Raw genomic sequence first — 20,169 nt, forward strand, 5'->3', positions numbered from 1 at the left:
TGGACTTGCAAACTTTATATGCCCCAATACAGGGGAATGCCATGGCCAAAAGAATGGGAATGGGTGGGTAGGGAAGTGGGGGGGGGATATGGGGGACTTTTGGGATAGCATTGGAAATGTAATTGAGGAAAATACGTAATAAAAAAATATTAAAAATTAAAAAAAAAGAAATAAAAAAAACATGAAAATTTCAAGTAAATGGATGTAGCTAGAAACAATCATCCTAAGTGTTAAGTAACTCATACTCCAAAAGACAAATATTGCAAACTTTTTTATTAGATATTTTCTTTATTTACATTTCAAATGTTATTCCCTTTCCTGGTTTCCCCTTGGAAAATCTCCTATCCCTTCCCCTCTCCCCCTGCTCACCAACTCACCCACTCCTGCTTCCTGGCCCTGGCATTCCCCATACACTGAGGCATCCAGACTTCAACAGGACCAAGGGTCTCTTCTCCCACTGATGAGTGATAAGGCCATCCCTTGCTACATATGTGGCTGGAGCCATGCGTCCCTCCATGTGTACTCTTTGGTTGGTGGTTTAGACCCTGGGAGGTCTGGGGATACTGGTTGGTTCATATTGTTGTTCCTTCTATGAGGGTGCAAACCCCTTCAGCTCCTTGAGTCCTTTCTCTAGCTCCTTCATTGGGGACCCTGTGCTCAGTCCAATGATTGGCTGAGAGCATCCACTTCTGTATTAGTCTGGCACTGGCAGAGCCTCTCAGGAGCAGCTATATCAGGCTCCTGTCAGCAAGCACTTGTTGGCATCCACAATAGTATCTGGGTTTGGTGACTGTATATGGGGTGTTCCGCAGGAGGGGCAATCTCTGGATGGCCTTTCCTTCAGTCTCTGCACCACACTTTGTCTCTGAAACTCCTCCCATGGGTATTTTGTTCCTTCTTATAAGAAGGACTGAAGTATCCACACTTTGGTCTTCCTTCTTCTTGAGCTTCATGTGGTCTGTGAAATGTATCTTGGGGATTCCAAGCTTCTGGGCTAATATCCACTTATCAGTGAGCACATACAATGTGTGTACTTTTGTGACTGTGTTACCTCACTCAAGATGATATTTTCTAGTTCAACCTTGTTTATAATAGCCAGAAGCTGGAAAGAACCCAGATGTCCCTCAACAGAGGAATGGATACAGAAAATGTGGTACATTTATGCAGTGGAGTACTACTCAGCTATTAAAAACAATGAATTTATGAAATTCTTAGGCAAATAGATGGAACTAGAATATTGCACATTTTATTGTATGCACAGATGTTAGCTTTTAAGCTGTAGATATATGTGTTTCAATCAGAATAACCACAAAATTTAGGTAGTTTGGAAGGGATCCAGGGAGAAGAGGAAATAGAATATAGTATTATAAAGAGATAATAAGAGAATTAAATGGGGGTGAGGTAGAGTGAATGGCAAGGTAAACGGGATAAATATGTGAAGATACAACTAACACCAAAGATCTTTTGAAAAATTATAATGAGTCCTATTACTATAGAAGATTTCTAAAATATATACATATATTAAAGGAATTTAAATGGAACCACCATTTAATGGGGGAGGTAATGCCCCAAGTTGACATAACATCAAATGCATACACACACACACACACACACACACACACACACACACACACACACACTTGTATATATTGGTCAAAGGGGTCTTATAGACAACCCCTAAACATCACAGGCTATTGACAAGGCTAATGTTTGCTCTCTACAACTAATTCAGTAATACCCTACTGTTAAGGAAACTACATATTTATGCCATCAGTCATAGAGAAATTGATTTGTGTCTAGGTAGGAGCTTTACCACTACTTACTAGTATTAATGATTCTAGAAGGAACTTTGCACACAACCAGAGGAGAAAAGGAATCATGAGTATCAGCCAGCTTCCAACCCTACAACCCACAGCAGAGGCCTGCCTACAACGTAATACTGGCGAAATAGTGGCTCACTTGTTAAGGGAGAAACAGACTACCTTGTTAATATTTGAATTTAAGACACACTTTGTGAAGTGGAACCCATACCTCACACTTCTCAAGTGGCCAAGAGACTGAAACTAGATAGGTCATGGGCCCTAGGAAAAACATGCTACTATTTTTCTACTAAAGGAGCAGAGCATTAAAATAAATTCTAGTGGCATGTTGCTATTCCCATAGATAAAACATTACTCAACCCTCAGCCAAGGGAGCTTCTTGCAGATGATGGTAATTAGCAAAGAGATCCTCAACTGGACAATCTGCAGAGAAAACTTTAGGCGCTCAGCCCTAAATGAGATATCTTCGTCAAACCCATGATCAAACCCATCAGAGATCTATATAGAAGAGGAGGTGAAAATAATGTTAGGATCTAGAGGTGTTATAGAACTCCAAGGAACAGTGTCTTTCGGACATAAGAGAACTGATGCTCATTTAAATTCATAGAGCCTGTGACATCATGCAGAAGACTTGCACAGGTGTAACCACATAAAATCTCAGCACTGACAAGAGTGGGTAATCCCACACTAAGAATCCATTTACAGTTAATACCAACTGGAGAAGAGAAAACCAGTTTCCTTCCTTGGAGTATTACTAGGTTTATCAACCACACTGTAGTCAGGCCCATGCCTAGGAGTTTTTGGCTAACTCAAATAGGGCTCCATTATTATTTTGTTGTTCAATTTTGCTTTATTTTGGTATATTTTGTCTTGTTGATTTTCTTTGAACTTGATTTGATTTTTTTGACACACACGTGTGTGTATGCACATTCATATATACATGTATATATGTATATATGAATATATATATATATGAATGACATGGAAGGAGTGATAGGAGAAGGAATATGATCAAAATATATTGAAAAAAGGTTTAAGTAAAAAACGTCCTGGACTTTGTAATAGTTATCTACTCATTCACTTATTTGAAACTTACTTAATATAAACTTTATAAAAATCAAAATATCTCTTATGCCTATTTTCTCTGTCTTTACAGCCACAACCAGTTTAGTGAGATTAATCATCATTTTTGGCTGCTTGTGGACGTTGTACATCGTGGTGCGCACTAGGCTCCGCACCACGATGTACAACGTCCACAAGCAGAATATCCACTTATCAGTGAGCACATACAATGTGTGTACTTTTGTGACTGTGTTACCTCACTCAAGATGATATTTTCTAGTTCAACCTTGTTTATAATAGCCAGAAGCTGGAAAGAACCCAGATGTCCTTCAACAGAGGAATGGATACAGAAAATGTGGTACATTTATGCAGTGGAGTACTACTCAGCTATTAAAAACAATGAATTTATGAAATTCTTAGGCAAATAGATGGAACTAGAATATTGCACATTTTATTGTATGCACAGATGTTAGCTTTTAAGCTGTAGATATATGTGTTTCAATCAGAATAACCACAAAATTTAGGTAGTTTGGAAGGGATCCAGGGAGAAGAGGAAATAGAATATAGTATTATAAAGAGATAATAAGAGAATTAAATGGGGGTGAGGTAGAGTGAATGGCAAGGTAAACGGGATAAATATGTGAAGATACAACTAACACCAAAGATCTTTTGAAAAATTATAATGAGTCCTATTACTATAGAAGATTTCTAAAATATATACATATATTAAAGGAATTTAAATGGAACCACCATTTAATGGGGGAGGTAATGCCCCAAGTTGACATAACATCAAATGCATACACACACACACACACACACACACACACACACACACACACACACACTTGTATATATTGGTCAAAGGGGTCTTATAGACAACCCCTAAACATCACAGGCTATTGACAAGGCTAATGTTTGCTCTCTACAACTAATTCAGTAATACCCTACTGTTAAGGAAACTACATATTTATGCCATCAGTCATAGAGAAATTGATTTGTGTCTAGGTAGGAGCTTTACCACTACTTACTAGTATTAATGATTCTAGAAGGAACTTTGCACACAACCAGAGGAGAAAAGGAATCATGAGTATCAGCCAGCTTCCAACCCTACAACCCACAGCAGAGGCCTGCCTACAACGTAATACTGGCGAAATAGTGGCTCACTTGTTAAGGGAGAAACAGACTACCTTGTTAATATTTGAATTTAAGACACACTTTGTGAAGTGGAACCCATACCTCACACTTCTCAAGTGGCCAAGAGACTGAAACTAGATAGGTCATGGGCCCTAGGAAAAACATGCTACTATTTTTCTACTAAAGGAGCAGAGCATTAAAATAAATTCTAGTGGCATGTTGCTATTCCCATAGATAAAACATTACTCAACCCTCAGCCAAGGGAGCTTCTTGCAGATGATGGTAATTAGCAAAGAGATCCTCAACTGGACAATCTGCAGAGAAAACTTTAGGCGCTCAGCCCTAAATGAGATATCTTCGTCAAACCCATGATCAAACCCATCAGAGATCTATATAGAAGAGGAGGTGAAAATAATGTTAGGATCTAGAGGTGTTATAGAACTCCAAGGAACAGTGTCTTTCGGACATAAGAGAACTGATGCTCATTTAAATTCATAGAGCCTGTGACATCATGCAGAAGACTTGCACAGGTGTAACCACATAAAATCTCAGCACTGACAAGAGTGGGTAATCCCACACTAAGAATCCATTTACAGTTAATACCAACTGGAGAAGAGAAAACCAGTTTCCTTCCTTGGAGTATTACTAGGTTTATCAACCACACTGTAGTCAGGCCCATGCCTAGGAGTTTTTGGCTAACTCAAATAGGGCTCCATTATTATTTTGTTGTTCAATTTTGCTTTATTTTGGTATATTTTGTCTTGTTGATTTTCTTTGAACTTGATTTGATTTTTTTGACACACACGTGTGTGTATGCACATTCATATATACATGTATATATGTATATATGAATATATATATATATGAATGACATGGAAGGAGTGATAGGAGAAGGAATATGATCAAAATATATTGAAAAAAGGTTTAAGTAAAAAACGTCCTGGACTTTGTAATAGTTATCTACTCATTCACTTATTTGAAACTTACTTAATATAAACTTTATAAAAATCAAAATATCTCTTATGCCTATTTTCTCTGTCTTTACAGCCACAACCAGTTTAGTGAGATTAATCATCATTTTTGGACAATGATTGGTCATTGCCTATTCTTCATAAATTCCACATTTTAGTTAGAAGGATATTTCTAAAAGATATTTTATTTTGAATTTTTTTTTTTTGTTTAATACCTCTCAACTGTTTCCTATGACATTTCAGGTTAGCATACTACCATTTCATAGCCACAAATAGTATAAATATCTTACAAGCAAGTGAAAGATCTGTAGGACAAGAACTTCAAATCCAGCTGGGCAGTGGTGGCACACGCCTTTAATCCCAGCACTTGGGAGGCAGAGACAGGCAGATTTCTGAGTTCGAGGCCAGCCTGGTCTGCATAGTGAATTCCAGGACAGCCAGGGCTACACAGAGAAACCCTGTCTCGAAAAACCAAAAAACCCCTTCAAATTCCTGAAAGAAGAAATTGAAGAAGACCTCAGAAGATGCATGGAAGCATTTTTAATATCCATTGGTGGACAAGGAGACAAAGAAAACATGGCTTATGTTTGGAGTTAAGACGAAAGGATGGACCATCCAGAGACTGCCCCACCTAGGGGTCCATCCCATAATCAGCCACCAAATGCAGACACTATTGCATACGGCAGCAAGATTTTGCTGAAGAGACCCTGATATAGCTGTCTCCTGTAAGGCTTTGCCAGTGCCTGGCAAATACAGAAGTGGATGCTTACAGTCATCTATAAGATGGAACACAGGGCGCCCAATATAGGAGCTAGAGAAAGTACCCAAGAACTGAAGGGGTCTAAAATCCTATGGGTGGAACAACAATATGAACTAACCAGTACTCCAGGAGCTTGTGCCTCTAGCTGCATATGTAGCAGAAGATGGCCTAGTCGGCCATCATTGGGAAGAGAGGCCCCTTGGTCTAGCAAACTTTATATGCCCCAGAACAGGGGAACACCATAGCTAAGAAGTGGGAGTGAGTGGGTAGGGGAGCAGAGCAGGGGGAGGGTATAGGGGGCTTTTGGGATAGCATTTGAAATATAAATGAAGAAAATATCTGATTAAAAATGTGGGAAAAAAAGAAAATGTGGTTTATGTAATACAGGGTAATGTTATTGAGCTTTAAATATTAGATAAAGTGTGGTATTTTAACAATATCAGTTAACCTGGAAAGCATAATGCTAAGTAAAATATTCAGACACAAAAGAAACCAAACTATGTAATACCATATATATAAAGAAATAAAGAATCTGCAATAGAAGCAGAGATAGGGAGGGAGCAATTGGTAATATCAGTGACAAAATTCAAAGTATTCAAAGTTATTCAAGATACACGCATTGATAATAGGGAATATATATATGTATATATTTTAATTTTAATTTTAGACTATTTTAATTATAGACTATTGTTACCTTCAGTCATATATATATATATGACTGAAGGTAACAATAGTCTATAATTAAAATTTTCTAAGAGAGTAAATCTCATGTTAAACATCTCTCCCCCTCTCTCTTTCAAACACACACGACAGAGGGGAGGAACAAACTTTTGGAGCTGAATGGTATGTCTTGTATATGAAGTATAATAGCCCCAATAATATATGCTTATCTTCATGCTTACCAATTATATTACATTGCACATATGTAGTTTTGTATGTAACTTATACTTGAATAAAGAGGTTAAAATGAAAAGATTTTAACTAAGAACTTATTTCCATTGTTTAATACATTCATGTTCACTAAATTTAAAAATGATTACTCGTCTAATCTTTTGACATTCTGAGTACTAATGTGTTGCTAGAAAGGGCAATTGTACTGTCAAAAAACCCAAATTTAAATGAATTTTGACCCTTATATTAGTTTGATTATATATGGCGAAACTTTTAAAATGACAATTTGAAGGATTTTTTTTTTGTTGTTGTTATGTAAAAGTAGGGTAGAGTTAGGCAGCTCAGACTTAGTTCTTTAATGTTATTGTCACAAGTGAGTTAGGATCCTTTCTTCACCCTCTCTTATGATGTCTTTAATATTATACAAGATGGTTGCTTTTATATTAATGCAAGTTTGTAGCAAAAGGTAACGGGAGAAAATGTAAATCGAATTCTTAATCCTCTTCTATAAGAAGTCTTCCATATTTCCTTATAAAAGTTTTGTTTATCTATTACTGGCACAACCTTAGTTATCAGGAGAAATTTAGCTGCAAGAGAAGCTGGGGAATATAGTATTTTAGTTGGTATGCTCTCCAACATACTGATATGAAAAAGAAAAAAATTAAGCTTGAAAGACTGTTTTAATTAGCAAAGCATTGTTAGAACATCTAGTGATAGCTGATTGTTTGGGGATAGATCACAAATATACTCTGAGCAAAGTACTAAGGAACTGGCTTTCACTATATAAATATTTGAAAACATGTCACTGCCCAAAGTCATTCCTTTCTCGTTGTTTATGTACATTGAACTAATCCAATCTGGAGGGTAATGGTTTATGTGTATGAATGTGTAATACTCTAAGCTTTTTAAATTTTATATCTGGTTCTATAAAAATAGATTTTTCTTTGAGCCGTGATAGAGTTTTTCAAGAAATTTCTAGTATGCTTTTAAGAATAAAACATACCTTACACATTTGAGGAAACCTTTAAAAGTCTATATTGAGTAATTCATAACTGAGTAAGTGTGAATTGTTAGCAGTATGGCAAAGTCTCTGCAGTCACAGTCCCTCTCCAGTCTGCACTGCTCTTGGGCTTTGGGAAGAGTGACATATGCAACTCTTCCTTCTTTGTCTGCTTTGACTACTACTGCTTGACAACCAGGTAGTATGATATCCTATCTGATTTCCTTGCCTCTTCCTGAATGTCCTTTTACATCTGATTAGCTGTTGGAATTGATGTTTCTATGCAAAGATCACTGAAAGTTTTTTTCTGGCTACCACTTTCTTTGCTTCTCAGACAAAGAACTATAATGCAGAACAAATCCCAAATACAAATTTATCTCACAGTTTTAATGTTGTCCATTTCTGTGTGTTAATATAAATTATCAGTATTTATAGCCTTTCAGATAGCAATTTGGCAGTTCTACCTGGCAGTAATATTAAAATTGTGCTCTTTGGTTAAGTAATTTCTTCTTCTGAAAACCAAATATAAGGAGAAAATTCCAAATAAGAAGTCTTAAGATAATAAGTTAATAAGATAATAAGATAATAAGTTAATAAGATAATAAGTAAGTTAATACTTACTGAATGCTACTCTGTGCAAGGCGTTTTGCAAAATCTTCCATGAAATTCTTGGATGGTCCTGTCAGTTATTTATGTTATACAATTCTCTTCAGTTTTATTTAATAGTAGGCGAAACTGAGGAGTAGAGAGATCAAAGCATTTTCTTTTTTCTTTTTTTTTTTTTTTTTTTTTTTTTTGCTAAGTGGAGATGGCAGAGATTGAGCTCTAAAATTTGGCATCAATATCTCTCTTCTTAATAATTATGCTGGTTTTTTCATGGTTTTTAATCTATATCTTTTATGGAATGGAATAAAAATAACTGGAGTTAAGAGAACTATAGAAATTTATAGAACTTTACATATTTGTCACTTTTTAATTGTCAAAAATTCAAGTTAATATGAACATTTCTATGACAATACTAAATGCAAAAGCATGATACAACTTTATGGAGAATTATTATAATTCTATAAAAGCATAACTTCAGATTAAAAAAGGAAATATACCAAAGTCTTAATAGTAATTGCAATAGGGTCTAGACTAATACGTCTTTGATTAAATTTTTGGCTTTTTCTTTTAATTCTCATTTTTGAAAATATGTGCTTCAATAATGAAAAAAAAATAGGACTATGTCTAGAAGTAGAACTTATACAATTTCTCGGTTTTTTCCCTTATGGTAGAACATAGTTATCAATCAAAATCTTATAGCTCCATGTCTATCTTATGTGGTTCTTGTGACCATGGATAACCCTATCCCTATGGTTATGCCTCATATAACACATGTAGCCTTTTTCTTTTCTCTGGTTGGTTTAATGGCAATCCTAAATTTTTCTTTAGTAGTTTCCTTCTAGTCCTAACATATCCAACAACCTTGGGCATTCATTCCAAGTTAGATATCATGTTTGCAGCTTCATGCAATAGTCTCTCAGAAAAATCTCATCTTGCTACACATGACCTAACCTTAGTGATTTTCTGGAGATGTGATGTAATTCTTCATGACCTCCTTCCTTCCCCTGGAAAATTTCATGCCAGAGACCTATGTATTCTTTCTCCCATCTTCAAGTGACTTTTAAGTATATTATCAGGTCAGAGTCTGCATGATCTAATTACCTCTATTTGACTTAATTGCCCCTAGATGACCTAATTGCCTCTAGATGACCCAATGGCTCTAGATGACCCAATTGGCTCTAGAAATTCCCTCACAGAAACACCCAAAATTGTGCTTTAATAACCTGGAAAATTCTTACTTTATATTATTATTAATAATAATTATGTCTATCTCTCTGTGTATATGTATACAGGTGAGTGCATGCTATAGTATGCAGTGGAAGTCATGAGACAACTTTTGAGAGTTCTCCCCTTTCTCCTTGGTTTCCAGGCACTAAACTCAGTTTATAAGTTCTGTTGACAGTAAGGATTAAACGTCACAATTATTAAAAATAATCCTTAGTGTTATTTCATCAATTTTCATGTCATCCATATTCTTTAATGTGGCACAACAAGTATGTGATCATTTCAAGTGCATATTTTTAGCATCAGTATTGCTTTACATCTTGAACTTTATAGTGTAATAAATATATATACTATTTGTGGTCTTTCTGACTTTTTTTTATATTACAAGACAATGGATGGCAAGTAGAAACTTATTTGGTAGACACCTTATCTGAAAGTTATTGTCCTTTTCAGATCTTCACATATGTTGTCTTTGAAATTGAAATATTAGTTTATTGGAGCTACTATGAGGAATAAAGTACCCAGTTTACAGAAGTCATTTGGAGAGTGGAAGCTATTCTCTTTTCTACTCCCCACCACAGTTATATAACTTTTAATTTTATCTTCTAACTCCTCTCTCCTTGCAGCTCCAAGTTCTAGGCATACCCAGTCATTTACTAGGTCTTGGATGTATATAGTATATATGTATCTGTGCAACTGAACATGTTTTCTCCTTTTATCACATTGTTGTCCTCAACTGGTCTTCCTGGTGAGCTTCTGATCATTTGGAATGGAATGGAATTTCAACTTTGTGAATAGTTCTGGTACAGTTCACAATTTTCAGGTGAATTAGTCTCTTTCTATCTATGCTTTTCTGCATAGATCTGTTTTATGACTTGCACTATTTTATTAACTCTTTGTTTACTATCATTGTCTTCCTCATTAGATATTAATGACTATCTTAGTCTTTTTATTGTTAATTGCTAGCTTCAGTGAAGATACAATATGAGTTCTCTCTAAATCCAATTTTGAGTTAATTTGAGAATGGACTCAATAATAAATTAGAAAAAATTACATAAAAGGTGTCATTTTATTCTCTAGATGATTCTAGAAGTGATATTTTTATTGGTTTGTGGCCATAGAGATTCGTTTACAGTTTTATCTTAAGTCTTGATGGACGTGGATTCTAAACACACTATGTCACACAGTTATAATATCAGGAGATTAATGCTAATAAGTTTTTGGGCTTGTGTTGATAAATATACTGTGTTTTTCTAGGTTTATATTGTTGTTATAGACACTGACAAAAAGCAACCTGGGAAGGAGAGTGTTTATCTTATAGTTCCAGGTAACATTTATCAGTGAGGGATGTCACGTCAGGAACTTAATCAAGCCAGGGACCTTGGAGTCAGGAACTAAAGCAAAGGTCACAGAGGGACACTGCTTACTGGCTTGATCTCCATGGCTTGTTCATCCTGCTTTCTCATAAAAATCAAGACCATCAGCATCCACAGCGATCTGGGCCCTATCACTTCAACTATCAATCAATAAAGACTTGCTCCCAGGCCAATCTGGTGTGTTAACTTTACATAAATCTAGCCAGCACAACTGACCCCTTGTCAGCTTGACACACAAACCCATTACTGTTCAACTAGAACTTTGCTTTCCCGTTTGTCTTCAAGATGGAATATTAATATTAATATTAATATTAATATCACAGTGTTAAACATCCTAACACTTAAAAGTCCCACTCTCTTTAAAAATTTAAACCCTTTAAGGTTTAGTCTCTTTAAAATATCCAAAGTGTCTTTCAAATTACAAGGTTTCTCTAAAATATCGTCTCTCTAAAATATTCAAAATCTCTATACAATTCCAATGTCACACTAAAATTTTCCTGTACAATCAAAAATAAGTTACTTTCTTCCTCCAATATGGAATAACCATTGTGTATTCATAGTCAAATCAAAGCAAAATCAAAAGAGGATCATGAGTGGGTCCCAGATATCAGGAACTGAAACTTTTGTACTGATGAAACACAGTTTAAACAAAAACTTGTAAGAAAAGATAAAGAAGGTCACTTCATATTGATTAAAGGAAAATTCCTTAAATTGTATATTATAACTCTAAACATGCATACCAAATACAAATTCACCAAATTTCATAAAACAAATAAGACTAAATATAAATTCACAGATTAACTCAAGCAATGGGTAGTGGGTGACTTCAGTCTCCCACTTTCACCAGTTGACAAGTCATCCCAGAAAAAAGTGGACTAGAAAAAGACAAGACAAAACAAAACCCGAATTAAATGACATCATAGATCAAGTGTACTCAACAGACATACACAGTATTTCCATTCATACACTGCAGAGTACACATTATTCTCCTGTGGAAATTCTCTAAAATAAATCATATTACCATGGTCTAAATCAAGTCTTACCAAATATAGGAAACCATTTTTAAAACTTTTTTTTGTATTCTGTCTGTTCACAATGAAAAAAATATGTCAACAGCCTGAGATACTATAGATCTCAGATTAAACAACACATGATCAAATTAATAGGTCTTTGAGGAAATCAAGAAGGTAATGAAAATATTCCTAGGAAGAAATGTAAATCAAACATTACAAACCAAAACCAGTGGGATAAAACAAGCAGAACTACAGTGGAAGTTTATAGATATAAATATTTTAGAAAACCAGAGATAATGCAAATAAAGAACTTAATATACCTTAAGGACTTAGAAAACAATAGCAAGCCAAGTACAGAATCAGAATACAGAAAGAATTAAGATCAGGTTAGAAATTAATGTAACGAAAGCAAGCAAACAAACACAAACAAAACAATAAAGGAAAAAAAGAGTTGTTCTTTTGAAAAGATAGAGAAATGCAACAACCCTTAGCCAAACTAGTCAAAATAAACCAGAGAAAAGGGATCAAATTAATAAAGTAGAGAAGAAAAGGAAGCTATTATCATAGATATTAATAGAATTCAGTAAATTACTAGGGCATATTTTAAAACTTATTTCTACTAAATTGGAAAATCTAAAAGAATTTAATGAATAAATTCTAGGTGAATATGACCTACCAAAATTAAGCTAAGAATAGCACAAAGATTTAAAAAAAATTCAGAGACAGAGGTGGGGTGGGAAGGATTAGAAGGAGGGGAGAGAGGGGAGGATGCAGTCAGGATTTATTATATAAGAGAAGAATAAAGAAAAGAAACATTTAAGATGGATTCATTATAGAATTTTATCAGACATTCCAAAGATGAACTAAGACAAATTCCTATCACACTATTCAATAAAATAGAAAATGAAAGAACACCATAAAATTCTTACCACAAAGCCATTATTATCCTGGTATCAAACTAAATGAAAACAACAGAAAAGGAAATTGTAGACCATTTTCTCTGATGAGCACAGCTATAAGAGTTCTCAATACAATACTTGCAGGCCAAATTCAAGAACACTTTAAAAAGTCACCATAGTCAATTTTGTGGTTTTTCAGTCATTTAATAAATCTCCTGCACAGACGAGGGATGGTTAGTGAAGTGAAGAGACAACCTGCAGAGTGGGATAAAACTTTTACTTCATATACAGCTGACAGATGATTAATATCTAGAATATGCAAATCACTAAAAAACTTAAGACACAAAAACAAACGACCCACTCAATAAAGAGGAAACATAACACAAGGACTACAAATTTACAAACAAACATAAAAACAAAAAGCCATGAACAACTAACCAACTTAAATAGCCATCAGAAAAATGCAACTACACTGGGAATCTATCTTATTCTACTCAGAATGTCAGTCAGTCATTAAGAAAACAAAAACAACAATGAATTCTTAAATGTAGATCAAAGGGAACACTTACACATGGCTAGTAAGAATGGAAACTAATCCAGCCTCTGAGTAAATCAGTATAGAGGTTTCTAAACAAAGCAAACCATACATCAGGTCTACCATATGATTAGCTACACCACTAATAGGCTTGCACTCTCCCTCTTTATATAGATCACAGAGCTCATCCAAGGTGTGCCAACCTGAAATAACACCAAGATATCAGCTAAGAATTGCACTAACCATCTCATTGTGGACGTGCCATAAACTCTCCCCAATCTTACTGAAGTTCAATGAACAATAGTTATTGATTGGTTAGTAAGATATTTGTTTACTAGTCATATCCAGCAGCTTTGATTGCTGTCACAATTAATTTTCTTCCCTGGGAGTAATATAGAGTTCTTGACTGTTGATGTAATTCTGAAAGTACTCACTTCAACTCTAACATAACCTAGCCATACTTGAACAATGCAAATACTTCAACTGAAATAATAAAGCAGATTTTTAAGCCTAGTAATAAAAAACCCTATAGTGCAAGTCTCAATATAATGACATAAAAGTATTACAACTAAATGAACATACAAATGATGTCTTCAAGTTTAGCGCAGTACTATTGACCATAGCCATGCTATAGAAGAAGCAAAGTGAAGATACATCAGTAAGTGAAGATAAAGACTATGCATAATGTACATATAGAGTTTTATTTGCCTATAAGGAAGAATAAAATTGTGTGATGTGCAGTACAATGAGAGAAACTAGAGCTCACTAAGCAAAGCAAACCACAGTTGGAAGGTCAAACATTGCATATTTTCTCTTTTGCAAAATCAAGATGAAATATATATCACAGATATTTGCATATGCGTGTACATAAATACACACTAGCATGTATAGTATGAAAACAGTAGCAGGACTGTTTGGGAATGACTGTTTATAGCTGGAGAACACAACTCTTAAAAGTTACAAACATAATAATGGTTCCAGTGAATGTAAAAATAGATGACCTCTTCCAACCCCCAGTTAAAAATAAATGTTTTGAGTATGCTCAAAGATATCAAAGAAGGAAATCAAGTTCTTAGTAACAAGATGTGCACACACACACACACACACACACACACACATCTGAATGAAGAGAATGCAATACAAAGTATGATGGTAGAATTCAATAGAGATACAGAAATACTGAAAAAAATATAGATGTTTGAAAACCTGGAAATAAAGAAATCAAAGTCATGAGATTTTAAGGGCCAGGGGATGGAGGACACCAGGAAAGCAAGGCCCTCTGAATCAACTAAGCAAGGTGCTAGGTGTTCACAGATACTGAAGCAACAAGCACAGGGCCTACAGGGGCCTTCATAAGGTCCTCTGTGTATATTAAAGCAATTAGCTTAGTATTTTAATGGGACTCCTGACTGTGAGAATGAGTGCTTTTCTGAGTCTTGTGCCTGCTCTTGACAATCTTTTCCTCCTGTTGGGTTGCTGTGTCCTCCTCCTCCCCCTCCTCTTCCTCGTCCTCTTCCTTCTCCCTCTATTTTGTCATTTTTGGTTGTTTTCTCTTAGAAACATGTTCTTTTCTAATGAGAACAGAAAGGGAGTGTATCTGGAGAAGAGAGGAACTAGGGTGGGGCTGGAAGGAGAAGAAGGAGGTGAAACTATAATTAGACTATACTGTATGAGAAAAGGATCTATTTCTAATAAAAGGAAAAAAGAACTTAATACTAGGAAAATTTTACTGTTAAGTTATAGAATATCTGATTTTGTTTTAATATGGCTCTTTGAGGGACCAGATTTTATCTCTAGACTACCCTTGGGCCAAACAAAACCAGTGAAAATAAAATATATTTTCACATGAAAAGAAAAAAGAAAGTCTGGAAGCGAAAAAAATAAAACAAAGCAAAAAAACCCCCAAACAAACAAACAAACAAAAAACAAAAAACCCCAGCAAGTCAAATAAAAAAGCTTAATGGAAAACTTCGCCAAATGAATGGTTCAAGGAGAGAACAGAGTATCTGAACCTCAAGTCAAGGGGGAGCAATTGGAACATCCCAACAAGGACAAAGGCAAATTAGTAAGAAAGTATCTGTAGTGTTCTCAGGATGTCATGGGCACTATGAAAATTGACAATCTAAGAATTATAGGAATAGAGAGAGAAGAATTTCATTTTAAAGGCATAGAATACATTTTCAACGAAAGGTTAGGAAAATGCCAATCCAGACTCTGAAGATATTTAGAACACCAAATAAATCAGGGAAGAACCTTTCCTTGCTATATTTTAATACAAACTCTAAATTATACAGAGGATAGAGAGCAAAGTGAATACAGCTAGAGGCAAACATAAGAAGATCACATATTATGAAGATAGGATGCTCAGAATAACAGTGTAATTTTCAACAGAAACTTCAAAAGCTGGGAAGGCATGAAGTTATGTATTTTAAGTTCTTACAGACAATTATTAATATGTCTTCTTATTCTCAGCAAAATCAGTTTTCATTATAGAAAAGGAAGCAAATTTTCCACAAACAGGCTATAGGAATTCATGATCTGGTTGTACAGAGAATGTTTGAAGGCTCAGAGAGGTTTAAAGCATATGTTTATACTTAGTTTACCAAACCTTCTCCTCAGTTGTGATACGTTCTGTAAAGTTATGATCTCATTGAAGTAACAGTATATGGTGTGCTTTATCTTTGCATTCTAATTGCTCAACACATAATTCTTTTTAAAAATGTATTTCTTTGCTTTACATCCCAATACCAGCTCCCCTCTCTTCCCAGTACCTCCTCACACAGATCCTCCCCCAGTTCCCTGCTCCTCATATCCTCTAAGAAGGAGGGAGCCCCCCATTACCCTCTCACCTGGCACATCAAGTCACTGAAGGACTACACATGCACATCCTCCCCCACCGAGGCCAGACAATGCAGCCCAGTTAGGGGAACTGAATCCAAAGGCAGGCAGCAGATTCAAGGACAGCCCCTGCTCCAGTTAGTTGTAGGGGAACCAGCATGAAGACCAAGCTGCCCATCTGCTACATATGTGTGTGTTGGGGGTGAGGACATCCAACCTAGGCTTGCTCTTTGGTTGGTGTTTTAGACTCTGGGAGCCTCCAGGAGTCCAGGTTAGTTGGCTTTGTTGGTCATGTGGAGTCCCTGCCTCTTTGGGTCCCTCAATCTTTTCCCAACTCTTCCACAGGACTCCTTAGCTCCATCTAATGTTTGGCTGGGGGGTCTTTGGATCTGTTTTCAGTGACTGATGGGTGGAGCCTCTCACTGGACAGTTATGTTGAGCTCCTGTCTACAAGCATAATAGAGTATCATTAAGAGTGTCAGGGTGGGGCCTCCTAAGGGGGATAGTGGGAGGGACCCTATAAGGGAGTGTTAGGGGGGGGGGGAGCAGCGATTAGAATATATAAAATAAGTCCATTAATTGTAAAAAAAATAAAAAAGTATTGGGGATTGGTTCTTTCGCATGGGATGAGTCTCAATTTGGGCAAGTCATTGGTTGGCCATTTCCTCCTTCTCTAGTCCATCTTTGTCACTGCACATCTTGTAGTCAGGACATATTTTGGCTCTAAGTGTTTGAGGGTGGGTTGCTGTCCTTATTTCTCCATTGGGAGTCCTGCCTGATGACTGGAAGTGGCCACTTTAGGATCCATATTCCCCACTGCTAGGAGTCTCAGCTAGACTACCCCCTGCCCCATAGACACCCCTGGGGCCTCCCCCAACCCCATCCCTGTCCCAGGTCTCTGGTATATCCTAGAGATGCCTCCCATCTGATTTCCCTTCTCTCTCTCCTGCTTTCCTTACATCTGAATCCTCCCACTTCCCATATAGATCCCCTCTCCTACCTGCTTCTTTCCATCCACCTTTGATATCTATTTTATTTCCCCTTCTGAGATTCAACCATCCTCCCTTCGACCCACCCGATTGTTATTTGGCTTCTTTGGGTCTGTGGATAGTAGTGTGGTTATCTTGTACTTGATGGCTAATATCCTTTTGAGTCTGGGTTATCTCATTCAGAATGATATTTTCTATTTCCATCTATTTGCCTGCAAAATTGATGATGTCCTTGTTTTTAATAGCTGAGTTGTATTCCATTGTGTAAACTAACCATTTTTTTAAAAATCCATTCTTTAGTTGAGGGACATCTGTTTTTTTTTTCCTTCAGTTTCTGACTAGTATGAATAAAGCTGCTATGAACAGAGTTGAGAAAGTGTCCTTGTAGGATGGTGGAGCATCTTTTGGGTATATGCCCAGAAATGGTATAGCTGGGTCTTGAGTAGAACTATTTCAAATTTTTTGAAAAACCTCCAAATTGATTCCTCAGTGGTTGTGCAAATTTGTACTCTCATCAGTAATGGAGGAATATTCCCCTTGCTCCAAATCCTTGCGGCATATGCCGTCCTTTGCGTATCTGATCTTAGCCATTCTTATGGGTGTAATGTGGAATCTCAGAGTTGTTTTGATTCGCATTTCCCTGGTGACCAAGGACCTGAACATTTCTTTAAATGTTTCTCAGCCATTAGTGATTCCTCTGTTGAGAATTATTTGTTTAGCTCTGTATCCCATTTTAAAAATTTGATTATTTGTGCTTCAACACATAATTCTTAACATATAGAACAAATATATTTATCTTCTGATATATTTTCACATTAAGCAAGGAGGAAATAAAATATTCAGAAAAGATGCAGAACACTGTTGAATTGTATGGTTTTCAGGTCAAGTTTAGCTGGAATCAGTATTTTTTTTCTGGGAACAGAGGAACAAAGTTTGGCTCTAAACATATAATATCTTCTTTTCTTTCTTTGATTACTTTGACTATATAGGGTTGTACTGTGGAAGAGCTTGGATAGGTAATGCAGCTTTAGCATAGTCATTTGCAATTGAGTGACAATTTAATATTGTAAGTGGAGGGAAAGTGGGGTTAAACTAAAGGAAGGACATCTCAAAGTTATCCTATATGATTTTTAAACTAGATCAATTTATATTTGTTATTTTGTTATTTGTTATTTTGGGGCCTCTGATACCTCTGTGCCACTTTGTTATTTACATATAGTTAAATCTTTTTACATATAGTTAAATCTTTTAAGTAACAAGGCAAGGGGTCTTGTGGAAAAAAGCTGGTATGGGATGCTATTGATGCCAAGAATTTTCTGTGAAACTTTTCCCCCTTTGATATTATATATTGCCTGTGATGGCTAATCTTTTGTGTCAACTTGACACAGCTGGGCAGAGGGAGACTCAAAGGAGGGATTGCTTGTATCAGATTGTTCTGTGAACATGTCTGTCAAACATTTTCTTATTGTTGATTGAGGTGAAAGAACCCAGTCCTCTGTGGACAGTGCCACCTCTGGGCACATGGTCCTGGGATTATTACAATAGTAGGTTAATTTGAGCCTGGAAGCAAGTCAGTAACCAGTGTTATTTGCTGGTCTCTGCTACAGTTTCTGCCTCCAAGTTCCTGCTTGAGTTCCTGCCCTGACTTGCTTTGGCGATATGAACTGTGATATGGAAGTGTAAGCCAAATAAGCTTTTCCTCCCTAAGTCGCTTTTGTTTGTGGTGTCATACAGCAACAAATACTCAAGCACTGCCCCTCTGCCTTGTGCTTCTTGGGTTTCACTTTGTTAACCTCATAGGTACTCTTTGACTTGGAGCCTGGATCCATTCTCAGTTCAGGAATCTGGAATAACTGCAGGCTGTTCTCCAAGAATCCACATTTATTTATTTCTTTGATATAAAGTTTATTAGAACCACCACTCAATTGCACTTCATATTAATTTAGATTGTAATTATATTGTACACTATCAGTACCTTTAGATGGAACAGAAAGGAAGTTATTCCTACAATCTTGAGGACATCATTCCAGGTTTCAATATTTCCCCCTATTAATTTGCAAACAATAGTAACTCTTCATTGTGTAGACAATTAGGAGGATTTTAAGAGATATCTCAGTTAAATTACTAGTCTGTGCCTGGCATGTAGAGAGTTCTATAAATGTTAGATATTACTTCTAAACATAATAATCACTAATGTCTTATATATAGAAAATGCTAAATAAATTTCTGTGATGCATGTCAATTATACGCTTTGTTTTAGAGTTGGGATAGATTGAATCTGCTCTTTAACATGACTTTCCCTCTGACCCTTAATATGATCCAAGTTTGAAAAAAATTCTTTTGTAGTGAAATACCCTAGTTAGAACTTAAGCCATATCAATGATCAAAACTTATAATTGTCAACATGACATTTATTTTCTTTCTTATATTACATTGGTGTTAATATGTCTTAGGACTGTCAAGTTATATTTTTCCTAATTGGAGATCACAATGACCTTTTTCCTAGGTAGCATGCTTTTGACTTTTACTTGTCAAACTTTAGTATAATTTCAGGTTATAGATATTTAACCTACTTACGTTGAACCACCAGTTCTGTCATGTACATTGTGTGTCATAAGAAATTAAATCCAAGTAACTTATCTTCAAATTTCATTTCTTTCATCTACTTTCTCTAAGACTTGGAAATATCATATAATCTTTGTGTTCCAGGTTCTGATAAAATAGGAGTAGTAATATTATCCACTTCATAGAATTGTCATTGTTAAATAAACTAACATTTATAAAGCACTTTCAGTATTTCCTAGCAATTTTCATTGATATAAAATATGACAATTTTGTTTTAATCACTTCTTCCCTAGAGAAGCCTTCAGACTACCAGTTACTTTTGTTATTTTACTCATTACAATAATAGTTTACATATCTATTGGCTAATAATAGTTTACGTATACACTTCAGACTACCAGTTACTTTTGTTATTTTACTCATTACAATAATAGTTTACGTATCTATTGGCTAATCCTCACTTATTTACTATTTGCTTACAATCATGAA

General features: G+C 35.7%; 1 protein-coding gene across 3 annotated transcripts in view; it reads left to right on the top strand.

Moving 5' to 3' along the window:
- Agbl4 (ATP/GTP binding protein like 4) overlaps positions 1-20,169 on the top strand; it is a 1,132,428-nt gene that overhangs the window by 29,743 nt on the left and 1,082,516 nt on the right. The window lies entirely within an intron of this gene.

The sequence above is a fragment of the Mus caroli genome, chromosome 4 (assembly GCF_900094665.2).
Source record: "Mus caroli chromosome 4, CAROLI_EIJ_v1.1, whole genome shotgun sequence".
NCBI classification, from domain to species: domain Eukaryota; kingdom Metazoa; phylum Chordata; class Mammalia; order Rodentia; family Muridae; genus Mus; species Mus caroli.